General features: G+C 39.0%; 1 long non-coding RNA gene and 1 pseudogene across 1 annotated transcript; one reads left to right on the forward strand and one right to left on the reverse strand.

Annotated features, from left to right (window-relative positions):
* The window catches only part of LOC124289828, a 30,905-nt pseudogene extending 20,632 nt beyond the window's left edge, over positions 1–10,273 (reverse strand).
* LOC124289832 lies at positions 4,045–20,474 on the forward strand. Its single transcript, XR_006901769.1, has 3 exons — positions 4,045–4,056; positions 12,140–12,147; positions 19,551–20,474. It is a non-coding gene; the product is annotated as an uncharacterized LOC124289832 (long non-coding RNA).
* Positions 20,475–21,099: the final 625 nt, after the last annotated feature.

Genomic DNA, 21,099 nt, shown 5'->3' on the forward strand with positions numbered 1-21,099 from the left:
GTACATAGTGGTGACCCTAAAGGTGTACACAGTGGAGACCTATATGCATACACAGTGGAGACCATATATGTATACACAGTAGAGACCTCATACCTATTGACAGTGGAGACCCTATATGTATACACAGTGGAAACTCTATATGTATACACAGTAGAGACCACATACCTATTCACAGTGGAGACCCTATATGTATACACAGTAGAGACCACATAGCTATACACAGTGGAGACCCTATATGTATACACAGTGGAAACTCTATATGTATACACAGTAGAGACAACATAGCTATACACAGTGGAGACTCTATATGTATACACAGTGGATACCCTATATGTATACACAGTAGAGACCACATAGCTATACACAGTGGAGACCCTATACGTATACACAGTAGAGACCACATACCTATTCACAGTGGAGACCATATATGTATACACAGTAGAGACCACATAGCTATACACAGTGGAGATCACACACCTATACATGGTGGAAACCCTATATGTATACACAGTGGAAACTCTATATGTATAAACAGTAAACACGCTATACCTATACACAGTGGAGACCACATACGTATACACAGTGGACACCACATACGTATACACAGTGGAGACTTTATATGTACATACAGTGGAGACCACATACCTATACACAGTGGAGACCATATACCTATATATCTGTATACAGTGGAGACCATATACCTATACACAGTGGAGACCATATACAGTGGAGACCATATACCTATACACAGTGGAGACCATATACAGTGGAGACCATATATCTATACACAGTGGAGACCATATACCTATACACAGTGGAGACCATATACCTATACACAATGGAGACCCTTTATGTGTACACCGTGGATACCATATATGCATACACAGTGGAGACTATATGTATATCTTGTGGATACCCCATACTTGTACACGGTGGAGACCATATACCTATCCATGGAGTTCCTACATTTGTACACTGTGGAGATCCTATATCTGTACACTGTGGAGACCCTATATCTGTACACCATGGAGACCCTATATCTGTACACCATGGAGACCCTATATCTGTACACCATGGAGACCCTATATCTGTACACCATGGAGACCCTATATCTGTACACCATGGAGACCCTATATCTGTACACCATGGAGACCCTATATCTGTACACCATGGAGACCCTATATCTGTACACACCATGGAGACCCTATATCTGTACACCATGGAGACCCTATATCTGTACACCATGGAGACCCTATATCTGTACACCATGGATCTGTACACCATGGAGACCCTATATCTGTACCCTACTGACCCTATATCTGTGTACACCATGGAGACCCTATATCTGTACACCCTATGGAGACCCTATATCTGTACACTGTGAGACCCCGCATACCCCATATATCTGTACACCATGGAGACCCTATATCTGTACACCATGGAGACCCTATATCTGTACACCATGGAGACCCTATATCTGTACACCATGAAGACCCTATATCTGTACACCATGAAGACCCTATATCTGTACACCATGAAGACCCTATATCTGTACACCATGGAGACCCTATATCTGTATCTGTACAACTATGAGACCCTACATCTGTACACCATGGATCTGACACCCTATATCTGTACACCATGGAGACCCTATATCTGTACACCATGAAGACCCTATATCTGTACACCATGGACCCTATATCTGTACACCCTATATCTGTACACCATGGAGACCCTATATCTGTACACCATGGAGACCCTATATCTGTATATCACTGTACACCATGAAGACTGGAGACCCTATATCTGTACACCATGAAGAGACTATATCTGTACACACCCTATATTAAGTACACTGTGTACACCCTACATCTGTACACCATGGGGACCCTATATCTGTACACCATGGCCCGTCTACACACTAAATCACAGAGACACCCATACTCAATCATATATCACACCGTTAAGACACTACAGCTTTACACCACAGAGACTCTACATAACATATATCACGGAGACCCTTTATCTTCACCGTGTGGATGGATATACCACGACGTCGACGTAAACAACTACACGACATCGCCTACAGGTGATTTAAAGGAAGGAAAATCACGTCGGGTTGTGATGCATAATTTAAACAAGCATATGCAAATAGACCATGTTTATTCAACAGATTACAGCACGTGCAACACGTGCCAAGGTCAGACAATTTAGAGCGAGTCTCGCCTAACGGTTTCGCGTCGCTTCGCATCGCTGACGCCTCGAGCGTCGAAAGTTCATATCGCCCCGAGGAGGGCTCTGACCCCTACTTACGAACATTATTCCCAAGCATTATCACATGGAATTATACCCATGTATAAAATGCATCGCCAGTACAGCCATTTGTACACACGGTTACTCTCACAGCGAGACAATTAGACAATTACAAACACTTAGTCTCTGGGTGTAATGGGAACGTAGTAATAGGTTCAAGCATTGCCGAGCAAAACACAGGGTGTTGTGTGGAGATAAGCCCCGGGCCTGCTGTAAGTAGCTCCAGGATGCTCTGCAAGGATGCTGAGACAGTTTTATGAATATGATATCTCGCCATAATCATCAGGGCATAGCTTGCCTCAAGCTCGACGCTGATTGCCAACGGTAATTACGACCGTGTGCTACCAGTTACAGCCGCATCACTTGAGACGTAGGTATTTATTACAAACACACTGAGCCAAGATGAAGATGCTGAGGTAGAACGCTCGACGTATATGTACGCGACTTAACATTTACAAATGATGCTCAAATCTGTTTTGTTTCGCGGGGTTTTGTTTAATTAATTTTTTTTGGAAATAGAGAATATACAAATTGGTTTCGTCTTTTAACACATTCTGAATATCGTGTGATAATGATGTGAAAATAACATTACATTTTCTAATCGATATTTCCTACCGAGCGAAACCTAGTTTTTATATTAAATATTCATTTGCCGCACTCACATTAATTAATATTACCGGTTGTCTATGATAGAAATTCTGACACGACGGAAGCTCGGTTTCCATTATGCATGTATATAATGATGAAGTGATTGGTCAAACATTCGATCTAGGGTATCACCTTTCGGAGAATTTCCAGTATGCAATTAATGGAACATTTTGGTTTTCGGATCCTCAACTCTGAGCGAATGCATTTATAATTTATTCTACTGATTGTGGTATCGACAAATTGACGAAAATATTATTTTAGTATGGAAGAGATCAATATTGAAAGTGGCCATGATACTTTTTGTCTAATAGCTAGCAATATAGATGAATTGAGAGACAAGTAATATATTATTTCAAATCTATACCGCAGCCGTGCATGCATATTGTGTTATGTTTACTACAGGCAAAAGCTGCATCATGTTTGATTGTTGAAATACATATAACAAACAAATACCCCCAAAGCGAAAATAAGTGAGTTTAGTTTTACGCCGCACTCAGCAATATTCCAGTTATATGGCGGCGGTCTGTAACTAATCGAGTCTCGATCAGACAATCCAGGGATCAACAGCATGAGCATCGATCTACGCAATTGGGATACAATGACATGTGTCAACCATGTCAGCGAGTCAGACCACCCAATCCCGTTAGTGGCCTCTTACAACAAGTCACTGAAGATCAATTCTAACCCCAGACCTACACACCCACACCCCAAAGCACCCCCATCCCCCAACACCCCAAAATTAAAACGTAACAAACAAACACCACCCCCACCCCTAAAAAAACAATAACAGGGCATGACGAGTCGACGGGAATGTAGTTGACACGGGCACCACAGATATTCTTTGGACGTTATCTTTTCAGTGTTTCCACTACCGTTTTCATCCTAGTAACGATATGATCATGTTTGTTTCGTAACATATGTTATTTTTGTAATATAGTTGTCCGACTTCCATTCTTGTGGAAGTCGCGGTGGCTGAGCGGTTTAGGCGGCTGTCTTTGTGTGCTGGCGATTAGGTGCCTGACTCTGAGGGTGCGGGGTCGAATCCCGGATGGGACTCAACCCAAAAAGTATTAGAATCTGTACTTTACTGAAAAAGTGTAATCCCAAATGTAACATATGTTACATTTGATGACTTTCTAAATGGCATTGTGTAATCATGGGTGTGTTAAAGCCCATTCTCAAGTTTGTACTTTCTTTGATTAACTGAAAGGCGTTCAAACCATCTCATCAGATCTGTAGGCACATGTATAGACGTATTGTGAGATGGGTGACAATTACACCATTACACTTGTATACCAGTTGGGTTGAAAGTAAACGTGTTTATCAAAGTCCACTCAACGGCATTTGGCATGTTCACTGGTTGACCGCAGTTTACAAGACACAACCATGAACGTCAGGTAGACATCGATTACAAATTGAAACTAGTCCAGTAATACTGGCAAAAGGGGTAGAACAAATTGCAATAAAAACAAGTTTTGCTGAAACAAGTAAGTAAGTTGTGTACTTTTAACATATCAAAAGTATAGAAAAGTATCATGAACGATTTTGTTCGAAAAGGTATTTTTTTGTAATGTCAAATTGCGTACATCTGATACGGAAATACACATGGCCGCTGTTACTCACTGTGTTTCTGTAGATTGCATTACGTAAACAAGATGGCCGATGAGCGTATTGTCGCTGGCGGCTCAACGCAATCAGGGTAATTGTTTTTACACATTTACAAGTTAACTGATATCATTAATGTCTAATATATACATAAGTTACATATACTATCACTCAAGGCCGAGAATCATTGACGCAATGGGTACTGAACGATAGTTCACTTCGAGCCGTTGACGCCCTTCAACGTTCATGATACACAGTAGAAATGTCACTGAAATAGGGTAAATACGGTAAATACTTATATAAATGTTTATTTTCATACTGTCTGGTTGTCATAGAACATATACTTAAATTGAAATGATAGTTGGAAATCCTTCGGTAACGGATTCACTGATCACCTGCTGTTATATATATTAATAAACTAGTAAGTTGTAAAGAGAATTACTAGTCTTGTTACTTGCATTTATGTTAAATACGGTAAATTTGATGTTTTTAATTACAAATCATCTATATAATTAATACGTTGTGCACTAAAAAATTAATTTATGTGATAAATGCCCTTTACGTGACATATCTCTGTGTAGTGTACTCATTCAATCGCTCTTGGGACGAACTGACATGCACGTGCGTTTTGGTGGGAAAAATAAAATTTTCGTTCACTATACATTCCTATACTTTTGATATCTTAAAATACATACTATGAGGATTACAAAACAGAAGAGTTAGCTTTTATTGCAATTTGTTCTAGGTTGAGCTAAATTTGAGCTAGGATGACTGGACTAAACTGGTATTAAACGATGAGAACCACGAAGGTGAGATGTAGGCTAAGACATGTGGCCTTCTTCGTGCATGTGAGATTGTAAGCTAAAACTTCGAGTGTTTAGCCTGTTTAACTCCTGATTAATTCATGATATTCCGGTGAACTGTGCACTTTCTCTTACCCCTGTGACATGACTATATTATTCATGTTAATATGTTTTATATTCATATCATCATTAGCATTTGTAGAGCCATAGTAATAATAGTACCATAGCGTTCTAAAAGTAATGATGATAACCGCTCAACTTTTCCGGATTTGTTCCGATTGAAACTGGAAAAAACCCCGTATCAAATAGCACATTAACAATTAGTAATCTCTCCAAACTATGCATCGCTGTATTTCAGATTATCTGCCGTTTAGAAGATAAGGTTTAGTTAATAGTGATGGCTATCTGGGTTTACTACCAATGGAGCTCCTTGATTATAATCTGATGGCAAAGGCTGCAGCTTAATCTACCAGCGGGACTTTAGGTCAACTTATTCCTGAGTTTAGCACAATAGTAAGAATGTATTTTAACAATTATTCCAAGTTACATGGCACTATGGTATTATCTGTATTATATCTGGTGCGTCTGTATGGGGTAATCGTGATATGTCGAAATTCCCGCTCACCGAGCCCTATGTTAATTAATCCTATCTATTAGTGATTAGGATACTTTGGCCAGTCACGATGTAGGGGTAATAAGTAACCTGTGAAATTATATCCATAAAATTTTAACTCCTACTTTGAAGATGTTAAAAGGTCAACACAACAAGCTCTTCTGGCATACACAATGAAGTACACTAAAATCAACTTACAAATACCATTAAAATCCATTAGCATTACCTGCCATTCATCAGTCCTCGCATTAGCATTATCTGTTATACACCAGTCTTTGAACTCACTGTTACATAGCATTATCTGTTATACACGAGTCTTTGAACTCACTGTTACATAGCATTATCTGTTATACACCAGTCTTTGTGCTCACTGTTACATAGCATTATCTGTTATACACCAGTCTTTGTACTCACTGTTACATAGCATTATCTGTTATACACCAGTCTTTGTACTCACTGTCACATAGCATTATCTGTTATACATCAGTCTTTGTACTCACTGTTACATAGCATTATCTGTTATACACCAGTCGTTGTGCTCACTGTCACATAGCATTATCTGTTATACACCAGTCTTTGTACTCACTGTCACATAGCATTATCTGTTATACATCAGTCTTTGTACTCACTGTTACATAGCATTATCTGTTATACACCAGTCTTTGTACATTATCTGTTATACATAGCACTCACTATCTAGCATTATATACACCAGTCTTTTTGTACTCACTGTTACATAGCATTATCTGTTATACACCAGTCTTTGTACTCACTGTTACATAGCATTATCTGTTATACACCAGTCTTTGTACTCACTGTTACATAGCATTATCTGTTATACACCAGTCTTTGTGCTCACTGTCACATAGCATTATCTGTTATACATCAGTCTTTGTACTCACTGTTACATAGCATTATCTGTTATACACCAGTCTTTGTACTCACTGTTACATAGCATTATCTGTTATACACCAGTCTTTGTACTCACTGTCACATAGCATTATCTGTTATACATCAGTCTTTGTACTCACTGTTACATAGCATTATCTGTTATACATCAGTCTTTGTGCTCACTGTTACATAACATTATCTGTTATACATCAGTCTTTGTACTCACTGCCACATAGCATTATCTGTTATACATCAGTCTTTGTACTCACTGCCACATAGCATTATCTGTTATACATCAGTCTTTGTACTCACTGTCACATAACATTATCTGTTATACATCAGTCTTTGTGCTCACCCTTGTATAGGATTCTATGTAATACATCAGGATTGTGTACAGTTTATATGTAATTTTTGAATGTCCATTTCGACGTGGCCTTCTCTAAGTATGCATGTTTGTTTGACCCCTTTCTAGGTCCTGGTGACCTTCCTCTGGTCCCCTCTGACCCAGCCCCTGCGACATAGACCCTAGTTGTCTCTGCTATACGAAGTTTATACTCTCAGATACATAGCATCCCCAGTATGTCAGTGCCTCGGGGAACTGACAACCTCAGTTATAGTGCCCCCCCTCACCCCCTTTCAAAGCCTCATCCCCCTCCATTTGCGTCCTCGGTATCCCCACACTGTCTGCAAGCCGAAACTTGCTGGTACAGTATTCTCTGTATTCCATGCATCTGTGTAATCTAGTCTGTGTCTTAGTACGGTATAGATACTCTCTCTGATACAATACACTCAGTAATCTGGCATTCTCTGCATTGAAAACCCCTGAGTAATACGAGAGTCACTGAAATCCATTCTCGTTGGGTATTTATCCTGTTATTTATTTATGTTCTTTTTGAAAATAGCACTTGTAGAAAAATCATTAAACGGTTCAACGAAAGAAAAACGACAAAGTTTAATGTTTCAACTAGACGACAGATTTGCCAAACTTTAACCCAAAAGACATACAATCAAACATTATCAGGCCTAAAGCAAAGTTTGTATTGGAATAAATTCTGAAATTCTTGGAATAGTTGACCGGAGTATTTGCTAGGTGTTACCGTGTCTACAAGATTGTCGGCAGAACAACGTAGAACTGTCAACCTCTAGCCTGATATTAAATCGGAGTAAATATTTTCATACGGCCTTGGACAGATAATCATAGCCGTTGTTTTGTAGGGCACTGTTCAGGTGTTTCTTTGCGCTTGACAACTGAACACGCAATCTGTATGTGCAGGGATACAGCGCGGGACTAGGGCAGGATGCATGAATACTAGGACAGGTGCAGTGATACTGAGACCAATGATAGAGGATACTAGGACAGGATGCATGAATACTAGGACAGGTGCAGGGATACTGAGACAATTCTAGAGGATACCAGGACAGGATGCATGAATACTAGGACAGGTGCAGTGATACTGAGGCAATGATAGAGGATACTAGGACAGGATGCATGAATACTAGGACAGGTGCAGTGATACTGAGACAATGATAGAGGATACCAGGACAGGATGCATGAATACTAGGACAGGTGCAGTGATACTGAGACAATGATAGAGGATACCAGGACAGGATGCATGGATACTAGGACAGATGCAGTGATACTGAGACAATGATAGATACTAGGACAGGATGCATGGATACTAGGACAGGTGCAGTGATACTGAGACAATGATAGAGGATACTGCAGGACAGGATGCATGGATACTACGACAGGTGCAGTGATACTAGGCAATGAGACCAGGATGGATGCATGGATACCAGGATACCAGGACAGGATGCATGGATACTAGGACAGGTGCAGTGATACTGAGGCAATGATAGAGGATACCAGGACAGGATGCATGAATACTAGGACAGGTGCAGGGATACTGAGACAATGATAGAGGATACCAGGACAGGATGCATGGATACTACGACAGGTGCAGTGATACTGAGACAATGATAGAGGATACCAGGACAGGATGCATGAATACTACGACAGGTGCAGTGATACTGAGACAATGATAGAGGATACTAGGACAGGATGCATGAATACTACGACAGGTGCAGTGATACTGAGACAATGATAGAGGATACCAGGACAGGATGCATGAATACTACGACAGGTGCAGGGATACTGAGACAATGATAGAGGATACTAGGACAGGATGCATGAATACTAGGACAGGTGCAATATACCTGGTACGAGGTGAATAATAACCAAAAAAAGGATGCTAGGACAGGGTACAATAATACTAGGACAGGGTACAATAATACTAGGACAGGGTACAATAATACTGGGACAGGGTGCAATAATACTGGGACAGGTGCAAGGATACTAGGACAGGGTGCAATAATTCTAGGGCAGGGTACAATGATACTGGGACAGGGTGCAATAATACTAGAACAGGGTACAATAATACTAGGAAAGGGTACAATAATACTTGGGCAGGCTACAATAATACTGGGCAGGCTACAATAATACTGGGACAGAGTACAAGGTAATTGGGCAGGTGCAATAATAATTGGACAGGCTACAATAATACTGGGCAGGGTACAATAATACTGGGACAGAGTACAAGGATAATACTCGAGAGGTACAATAATACTGGGACAGGGTGCAATAATACTGGGCAGAGTACAATAATATTAGGACAGGGTGCAAGGATACAAGGACAGGGTACAAAGGACACTTGGACAGGGTACAATACTAGGAGTGGATACAATACTAGGAGTGGGTACAATACTAGGAGTGGATATAATACTAGGAGTGGATACAATACTAGGATAGGACGCAGGAATGTCAGGACAGGATACAGCTATACTAGTACAGGACGCCAGAATGCACTCAAGGACATGATACAGTAGTACTGGGAATGATACAACAACAGTAGGACGGCACAAAGCAGCACTAGGAGTGAATGCAAGGATACTATGACAATAATATTAATATAATAATATAATGGCTCATAAATTCCAGTCATCAAACAAGCTGACTATATAAATTTGTTTTTAAATTTTAAGATCCCCACTATCATATCCTGGGTTGGGCTTAACGTTACACTAGCTCGGGTACCACGGGCAATTGTTAGTCAGAATATCAACACAAACCGCCACCGCATCACAGTCTTCGCGAGCTGATCCTGAAATATGCATGGAAGATAACAGTGACAATGACTCACCATTGTGGGGTAAGTCCTTTAAGTGTCGCTAGCGACGTAGTCCGAGAGTGACACCACCGTCGACGATTTGTTACTACGACACTACGAGAGCGTTAGGATGACGTGTGGCTGTATCACTGTCAGCGGGTTGTGCTTCACACAGAAACAGCGTCAGTCCAGCGCGTGGCAGTGAGGCACTTGGTAGAGCGAACGCTGGGAGTACCTCCAATGCAGGACCCTTGTGCTGTGAGTCACACGGCAAAGCCTGTAGGTTTGCCAGACAAGCACAGGATCAGGCAGCCTATCGATCAAACATCTACCTTCGCTTTACGGACACTCCGTTTAAAGGACATTCTGTCGGACTTATTACTTATTTTACATTTGTTTATCCCAAACCTGGTGAAGAAACCTGGGAATAATTAAAATGTTTCCAGATCAGTGAAGATCCGGGTTAGAATTGATCTTCAGCAACCTATGCTTGTCGTAAGAGGAGACTAACGGGATCGGGTGGTCAGGCTCGCTGACTTGGTTGACACATGTCATCGGTTCCCAAATGCGTAGATCGAGGCTCATGCTGTTGATCACTGGATTGTCTGGTCCATACCCAATTATTTACAGACCGCCGCCATAGCTGGAATATTGCTGAGTGCGGCGTAAAACTCACTCACTCACTCACTTCTTACCATTTTCTTTTACAAAATACGTATACCTCTTTCAGCTCTTTCGGGGACGTATTTGTTTGGGTGACAAATGCTTCCTTTTCGGTTAAGTTGTATTCTTTTGAAGTAGCTGAAGTTTTATACGTTTTACGCCTTATGATATTACCATATTGAACTAAAATGTACACAAAAGAAACTGTTGATAAATTGTCCTAATTTTGTAAAATCATCATTGTTTAAACTAACAAGCAATTTTTTTCTTGTTATGTATTTGTTGGTTGTTTTATCCCACTAAAAAAAATCAAACGTTTGACCAGACAATCCAGTGATTCACATCTTCACGATGGGGTTACGGTTATATGCATTGACCAAGTCAGCGAGCATATCCACCTGTTGCCGTTAGACGCCTCTCGTGACAAGGATAGGTTGCTTAAGACCAGGGCCCCGTTCCTCAAAACGATCGTTGCGCTAAGGTGATCGTAACTCCCATACTTTAACATAGAATTACGACAGTCGTAGCGCTACGATCGCTTTGAGGAACGGGGCCCAGGGCTTATGACTCTATGTTAAAGTATGGGAGCGCTTATGATCGCTTTGTGTCTTCACGGTTTCCGCTACAAAAGCAATAATATTATTTCCCCAAAAAATTTCCCTCACACGACTGTGACGTATGTTTAATGATGAATCCGTAGATTAATGTATATGTGTGGGTACAAACAGGTGTAAGGCATTTCACGCTTTACTGTACCGGTGCACAGGGAACATATGCGCGCATATATTGGGATAACGCAGTAATGTACAATAATTTGATTACTGCTTCATTCTGATTTTGTATATCATCTTCATATTCTTGGGGTGAGGTAATCCAGTAGTTAAAGTGTTTGCGCGTCACGCCGAATTCCCCACATTTTTTAAGCTCATTTTGAATGTCCCTCGTCGTCTTATTGCTGGAATATTGCCAAATAAAAACCCAAATTACTCTCTTACTCATGTTCTTTAACTGCACAAATCTGCATCCATGGGAATATAATACCGGGGGTGAGTAATATTTTATGCCGCTATCAGCAGTTCCGAAGCAACAGCACGGCTGAAATTGACTTCCCAGCTTGTACTCGCATTAGGGGAGTCGACCGGATGTTGCATAATTTTGATTCCTGAAAACCGTCATAAAGAAACTACCCCGCCTATATCCAGAAAGACCTCTTTGATTCCAACACGATAAATATAGTTAAGACGACTGTCCGATTTATCGAAACCAATTGCTAGAACTTAAACATAATTTTCAACAGAATATTTGGCCATTAAGGCAGCGATGCCCCGAACAATGACTTTAACTGTCCAGCAACGAAAGTATCCAACCTTATTTAATTGTGGCTAAGACTGAAACAAACAAGAAAGGGTTAATCGATGGTGATGGATTTGATACAGGTATATTGGTATTCCATGCATCAAAGAGCATCTCGCAACAGGTTAACGCTAAACGTCACGATACCGTTTGTAATTCTTAAGTCAAACTGTATACTTTTATTTTGCAGGTTTATTTGAACAGTTTCGTTGTTTCTTGTCGTGGCTTTGCGCATATAACCGCGAAGATCCGCGTTAGAATTGGTCTTCAGCAATTGGTCTTGGTTTAGACACGACAGCCAATGAGCGAAAATGGCGCCATTGTGTAGAGTTGAGCAAGGAATCCATGTATAATCATTGGTTCGAATCCTAAGATTGTGATTCTCGGTTTCCAAGCACCATCATCATATTATCACTTTTCATTATGGTAGAGTGACACACTATGAATTCATGCAGTCACACAAAAGAAGCGTAAACTCGTAAAAGTGTCTTAACCCCAATCGGTAGCAGTTTGTTTGATCTATTTCGGGAAGGACCCGTGAAGATCCGCGTCAGAACTGATCTTCAGCAACCCATGCTTGTCGTAAGAGGCGACTAACGGGATCGGGTGGTCAGGCTCGCTGACTTGGTTGACCATGTCATTGCATCTCAATTGCGTAGAATGATGCTCTTGATGTTGATCACTGGATTGTGTGGTCCAGATTCGAGTATTTACAGACCGCCGCCATATAGCTGGAATATTGCTGAGTGCGGCGTTAAACAACAAACAAGCACACTTTGCATATCTCGGCTGTTTGAGAAGACGTGAGCTGAAGCGTCCTTGGCCTCAAAATAATGGATTGTTCTATGACATGAATCGGGTTACAATGTCAAGACTACGTAGGACTACGTAGGTATATAGGTATAGACAACGTCATATTGCTATCAAATATATATATACATATATTTTTAATGCTTTCTAAAATATATCTTAGATCATGGTACCTAGTGCCTGATTGTCGGATTAATATAAAATGAGTATGGCTTTACGCTGCTTTTAGCAATATGCCAGTAACATAATACTTAACGGGGGACACAAGAAATGGGCTTCACGTTCTACCAGTGTGGGAAATCGAGTCTTCTGCATGATGAGCGAACGCTTTAACCACTGGGCTACCCCACCCACCTTCTTTAGGCCGCGATGTTCATAGTAGGTTTCATTTCTGTTTATCTGTCTGAAACTCGGGTCGTATTGTGGTTCCTGTTTTGCGTCCTCAGGCCGATTCCCCTCTATGGTATATTTTGTGAAGATATTTCCCCAGTTCAATACTGTTAAATGGGCCGGGGTGGATAGCTCAGCGGTTAAAGCACACGCTTGTCACGCCGGAGGCACGGGTTTGATTCCCAACATGCATGGGTGGATCCAGGAATTTTTGAAAGGGGTGTGTGTGTGTTCGAACCCCTGAACACACTCTGGACACCCCCCACCCCACCTGGATCCGCCAATGAACATGGGTAATTTTGTTCCCAGGAATATTGGTAAAAGCGGCATAAAACCATATTTGTTCACTGATAAGGAGGTCTGTGATTTATTTTGTGACAGGTATTTGGGTAACTTGGGGAAATTCCATTTATTGCTCATTTGATAAATGACGCCACGACGTTGTTCCCCTAGGTGCGGTGTTTGAGGTTTTTGAATCACATATGCTCTGACTGACAATTTGCCTAAGACTATAGTCCAAATTTAGGTTGCATAAAAATTTACTCCATCGAATACTAATATTTAACCATCTCTGATTGATGCCCATTTAGTATACTTCTGTTGTCATTGTTGATCGATCATCCCCGGAGTGCATTGGGGGCGGTGGGGGTAGCCTAGACCGGGATTCGATTCCCCACATGGGTACAATATGTGAAGCCCATTTCTGGGCGTGATATTACTGGAATATTGCTAAAAGCAGTGTAAAGACATAATAACTCGCTCAATCAATCACTCACTCACACTCTCACTACCTCCCTCACTCACTCAGTATGCATTGCTGCCACATCGTCCGTGCAGGACGCTGTCACTAAGGTGAACACACGAGTACCCAGTCATGGAATCGGAAGCTCAAACGTGTTAATTACTGTTGATAGTCTCAAAACCACAGGGTGTGTGGGGTAGCCTAGTAGTTAAAGCGTTCGCTCGTCACTCCAAAGACCGGGTTCTATTCAATATATGGGTACAATGTGTGAAGCCCATTTCTGTTGTTGCTGGATTGTTGCTAAAAGCGGCGTACAACGGAACTCACTCGCTCATCACCACGAACGATGGAGGCCACCGGTGTTTATAATCCTCCTTCTCCAACTCCATCACTGCCGCAGCGTCAGGGGCACAAAGCTTTATTGTGACGCAACAGCTACCTCCTTCACATTGTTGGAAAATATACAAGGTGTCATAGCGTGTAACGACGAAGCACACCGGTAAGGAAACATCAGCGAAAAACTGTTTGAAGAGGCGGTAAAATCCTCATTTATCTGCTTGATTTCTGCCTCTCGTCGTTCTAACTACAGTGAGTGAGTGAGTGAGTGAGTTTAGTTTTACGCCGGTAAAAAATGGCCACTTTTAAATCACCCGATTTCTTTGATGAATTTCATTACTTGTGTACCTGCCCAATTTTGGAAAATGAGAGAAAACAGTTTATTCACAAATAGTTTTACACTGAACAAAAACTTATTTAAAATGGATTTATTTTTTCACTGTCGAAAACTAGGAACTCCAGAAATGTGTAAAACCATTGTTATTGCTTAACGCAAACAACATGTTTAACAATTCAATATTGTACTATGGTATCTGATCTCACTGCTCTGAGGGCGGTCACGCCTAAGACCCGGGTTCGATTCCCCACATGGGTACACTGTGTAAAGCCCATTTCTGCTGCTCCCCGCCGTGATATTGCTGGAATATTATTAAACACAGCGTTAAACCAAATATCACCCACTCACTCTCACTGCTCTGTGAAGTTGTTGATGCATGATGTATATTTGTACATTTATACATTATTGTAAATAATGGTCAGTTCTGTTCAGGGGAACAGGGAACAAAAGATGTTTGTGTGAGAGAGAGAGAGAGAGAGAGAGAGAGAGAGAGAGAGAGAGAGAGAGAGAGAGAGAGAGAGAGAGAGAGAGAGAGAGAGAATCATTTTTATAATGATCTCCTGAAAGATAAATGTGTCGGTTTATAGGGTTGACAATAATCTGAGTATGAATATATGACATGCCTTAAAATATAAACGATATATATTTTCTTTTTTGTGTGAAAATACTCTGTCATATCATGTTTTTATCCTCACGTTCATCTAGTTTGATTAACATTACCCCTGGTGTCGGATTTTATTTCAGGAAATGGTGTAGAATTTCTGTAGGTCGATCTAGTGATGTTTGATAAATCGATATTATTATATACCAATACATTAACAGCTGGCAGCTGACACGTGACAAACACATTCTATTAGTCTAGAGTTACCTCCCTTTACCTACTTCTTGCATGACATTTTCCAACAGTTTCTTCTTTTCATGTGGGCATGCCTTGGACATAACGACTAAAATTAGAAATACCAAAACAAAAAAGAATAGGTTCAATCAGTAAATATGGATACGGTCCCACCGTCTAGCCACAGGAATATACTTTCACCGCATGTGCCAATATCTCTGCCGTGCTCTGTGAGTTGACATTTTGGCAGCTGTCCAAACAACGCTACTGGCTTGAAGGCGACGATTTCAAACAGGATCTGCCTGCGACAATTATTCAAGTAGTGTACTGAATGTTAAGCCCATGGATGCATAGTAATTCTATCCTTTAAAGAGGCAAGTCTAGACAAACGGACAGTACCTGAGGATGTCAGTCTGTTATTTATATTTTATTAGAGATTTTCATTTAAAATATTAATTGATAATTTATTACCTTAGAGACTTGTACAAGTCTACATTATGGCATGCCTTAGCTCTTATCTATAATCCAACATTCATGTCGATAGACGCAAACACATTTTAATAAATGAATATATTTTTATCAATTCCAACCCAAGTTGAAGGTTACGTTTTTATACGGCCTGGATTGTGAAAGGAAAACGTGATGTAATGTAATCTGACAGTCAGCCGATTGTGTGGCGATTACGTAACAATACCGCCTTCTTGTTTAACAGCATTGAATTCCCGGAGATCACATGTTTCTTTGTTCAGGCTCCGCAAAAGGAAAGGCAAAATGTTAGCTAGTCTGTCTCACAGTCCCTGAACCATATTATGTTCCCTACAGACTTGCCTTCCCTGAAATGCTTAAGCCGGAAATGAAGCAAGTCTAGACTTCTCCAGGCTCAGGCGCTGGTCACCGTGGGGCTCCTTTTCAATTTAAATGGGTTTATTTGTTACAATCAATATTATATAAATTCAGAGACTAAGGTTAGTCTAAATGTTAGCATGAATTACATACGCAACGGCAACAATGGTGTTAGACGTCCGCCTAAGTAAAGAGATTTTTCTCCTAACTAGGTCAAACCTCTTTTCCAGGAAATGCTGGCTTCAAGGAAAGCCCGCTTGCAATGCAGAGATATCGACAGGTGTTGGAGTGAGTAGGCTGGGCATTCAAAACTTCTAAATAAAAAGGAATGATTTTTTTAAAAGATTAATTACGATCATGGATGGAAATAGAATGAGCGTATTCGTTTTAATCACCACCGTGAATTTAACAAGCTTTAACGTGTCCATATTTGGAATTCACGTAATGTTAAATTACACGGAGATTTGTATGTTTGGTGTTGTGTTACTTTGAGAAATGACACGAATCACACTGGCTTGCACTATATTCAGAAAACATAATATGTAAGTGAGTGAAGTTAATCTTTGGTACTGCCATGAGCAATGCTGATATTTAGATATAATAATGTGTAGAATAATACAAATTCTATTACCGTGAAGACTATAACACCATGTTTAAGATTCTGATATAATGCTTCTTTATATTTCTTTCACCTCCCAACATGCATACATGCATGCATGCATGCATGCATACATACATACATACATACATACATACATACATACATACATACATACATACACACATACATACATACATACACATACACACACACACAAACACATACATACATACATACATACATACATACATACATACACACACATACACATACATACATACACACACAAACACATACATACACACAAACACATACATACATACACACAAATACATACATACATACACACACAAATACATACATACACACAAACACATACATACACACAAACACATACATACATACACACAAACACATACATACGTACATACATACATATACATACATACACACACATACATACATACACACACAAACACATACATACACACACATACATACACACACACACATACATACACACACATACACATAAATACACACACAAACACATACAGACAGACATGCATACATACATACGTACGTACATACATACACACACACACACACACACACACACACACACACATACATACATACATACATACATACATACATACATACATACATACATACATACATACATACATACATACATACATACATACATACATACACAGGTAGTTTTCAGCAATTGACTAACGGTACATAATACTTTTCCTTGATCTTTGGGGTATTGTACAGACATGGTTAAATTTCTGTCTTCAAAAATAGTGGGAAATGGGTTACAAATTATTCTGAACTCGAGAACATGTGAAATACTGGATTTCAACCATGATAAAACCTGTGTGAAATGATTCGATAAGACATTTAAACAACAAGCTAGCACCAAGGCCAATTGCACCCCTCTTTTGACTAATGCGTTTTCTTAGGATATAAATTGGAATTTAAGCTATGACTGCCAAACTGTAAACAATAGAATCAATTTAACCCTGACGTTCAACCTAAGATTCAGGTATATCGATGATCTGATAACCTTCACTAACTGCCAAATAGCCAATTCCGCTCCACTGATTTACCCAGAACTAGAAATACAAGATACCAGGAAACGACCATATTCATTTTGCTTTATATTTAGAATTATAGATTATCAGAGTGACAACAAACTATACTCAAGACAGTATACCCAGGGTTTTGGTACACTCGGGTGGGCGTTTTCTAGGATTTCGAAAAGTGTAATATGACTCTTTCTGAAAACCCGCTTGATCAAGGTTGCAACATTCAAGACCTTGAAGTATCTCTTCCAAAGGTTTCTTGGTTGCCATGGAGAGGATATTCCAAACTTTTACGCATCAGTAACCAAAGTGATGCCAAATGTATTTCCCTAGTTTTGTTACCATATTATAATGCCATTGATGAGGTATAGACGTTTACCTTCCCCGAGCACTTAAAGGGTCATTTATAAATACATGGATAGGATATGCCATGAGCCTACACTAGTGCGTGATTATGAGCGCTGTATAAATAGCCAAAAAATATATTTGGTCGGAATTGTAGAACTGAGGACGTTTTTAGCAGATGTTTATTATGATGATTGAAATGGTGTTATCGTTTCTATTTTTTAATCATATATTTTACGATTTCATATTCTTAGAAACACATCTTTTCCTGATCATATTTGTGTTAAATTTATCACCATATAGTACATGTATATTAACTTGAAATACTTGCTCGAAAAACTGTAATATATGTGCTTATGCTTTTCTTATATAAACTTATAGAATATTAATTCTATGATCAGATCCTTGCTCAAAACAGTTTTCAGTTTGTGCATTATTTTATTTATTTATTTGACAATATGGCTTGTTTATTCTTTTTATCACATTGATTGTTGATTTATTTCATATCAAAGATTGCTTATTGACTGATTGATTTATTTAAGATTGTAATTATCTAAAGGTATAGATTCTTTATTCATTTAATTTTATAGATTGTTTATCATTAATTATCTATATTGTGGTAACTAGACACTACTTGGTAAAAATATTCAAAATAGACATATTACATTATTATTTACATAATCATTTCTTTCATATTGATGTTTTATTACACTACCAAGCATGAAGCAATATTCTGAATGATCATTGTTTTATAAACGTTTCAATATGTTCATAAGATTTTTTTAACAAAATCACATAAATCGTTTCAACATATTTGTTTTCAAAAAGACTTATAATTTCGAAAGATGTCTTAAATAAATAACCTATAGAATGTAATATAGTGTCAGGATACGCTGTTATGGCATTATCACTATTATATAATCATTTATATACACATCATAATGCACGTCGTCATATGAGCGAAATATTCTCAAGGAAGACGTTAAACCCAATTTCACCTCACCTCACCTCACCTCACACCTCACCTCACCTCACATCAAGTCAGTGTTTGCCCTAAATCCTGAAAAGCTGCAGGTCCTATGGACCCAGAACTATAAAATTTTGTGGGTCCTGATCAGAATGTGTAGGCCCTATATTTTCATATGGAAATAATACTCTTAGTTATTGGGGATGAAAAAGCTGTCGGCCAAAAGGACCTACAGAAAACAAAGGCTGTGGGTCAGAGTGGTTTTCAGTTGACTTCAGGCTTAAGGACCGACGTTAATATCGAACGCTGGATAAAGTCGGAGTTCAAATTGACACTCTTAAGATTACTGATAGGATTTTGTCACTTCTATTTATATAACAACATAAAAAATTAACCTATATCTTCAAATAATCGCTCGTTAAATGTCATGTCAATACTTTTGATACCCTGTATGATATAATACTATATTTAGAAAGCCTCACGATAAACTGATGTTAAGGGCATAAGCATTATAAATATAAATTCATCATATAACTATTACAAATGGTGGCATCATGTATGCATCTAAATACCCACAGATCAGTTGTATATAATAAGTTTTCGGGCAAATATAATTTGTCATATTTAGATCGAAGCACTTTACAGTAAATGATTATGTTTCTATACACTCTGCATTAATTTTATGTGTTTCTGTTTTAAGCAAATAAGTTCAAGAGTAAAATGGGTGAATGAAGAAATAAATAATGAAAAAATACATTTGAAATAATTTTAGATTATAGTTATCAATGGGCAAGAAATAATAGGTGATTGCTCAAATGTTTGGGAGATAAAGTCAAACACACACCAATATTGAAGGCCTATCTAATGAGAATGAATAATGTAACGCAATCTAAACCTTGCAAACGGAAATACTGATATTAATTAATTAATATTTTACTTCCACATTTCAATTTCACATGACAAAACAAACTTGTATATAGAGTACGATCGAGAATACTTGAACAGAAAATCCAATTCTTAACAGGTTTAGTTTACCAAAAGCAAAATATACAAACAAGGTCAATAGTTCAATGTATGCAACTTCCTATTCACAATACATGCAACTTTTCGGTGTAGATAATGGTCTGATAATGGTCTTAGCATCTAGACGGAAAGATAGCACATATTGTAATAAATACGTGATATAGCCTCAGAACTATCGCCCTTATTCATCACAACGTCTTCTAAAATGCAAGTCAAAGAAGCAAGACACACAATTTTTAAAATATCACTTTGCTAGAGGGATGAAGGGAACTGCTAGTATATTAAGCTCATAAACAGTTAAGATTTACATGAAGTAACGAGGGAGTAACACAGACGCTGTTGCATAATATTGAATATATATGCCAGAATTTTACAGTTAAATGGTCCCCAATACTTCAATTCAGGAAACAGCAATAGTTTCAGTTTCCTTAACAAACATCATCTTCATCCAAGATGCATTACACTACAACCTTTGTAATTCATCAGCCATAGCATTACATGTTTCGCTGTACATCACTTGAAAGTCATAGAATAAATCTTATACCAACTAAATATACCCAAAATGCCAGCCTCCACTCTTTCAAATTACTGTTTTCATCCAGTAAAACAAAGGAACTGAAATCCCTTACAAAATTTATAAATAGTATTGCAACACGAGTGTCATAACCTCTCACTGTCATGTTTGTTGTACCCATTATATGTACTGCCATCTTGCACATC

Source organism: Haliotis rubra, unplaced genomic scaffold (assembly GCF_003918875.1).
Source record: "Haliotis rubra isolate DU_JTF1 unplaced genomic scaffold, ASM391887v1 Scf45, whole genome shotgun sequence".
Taxonomy (NCBI): Eukaryota; Metazoa; Mollusca; class Gastropoda; order Lepetellida; family Haliotidae; genus Haliotis; species Haliotis rubra.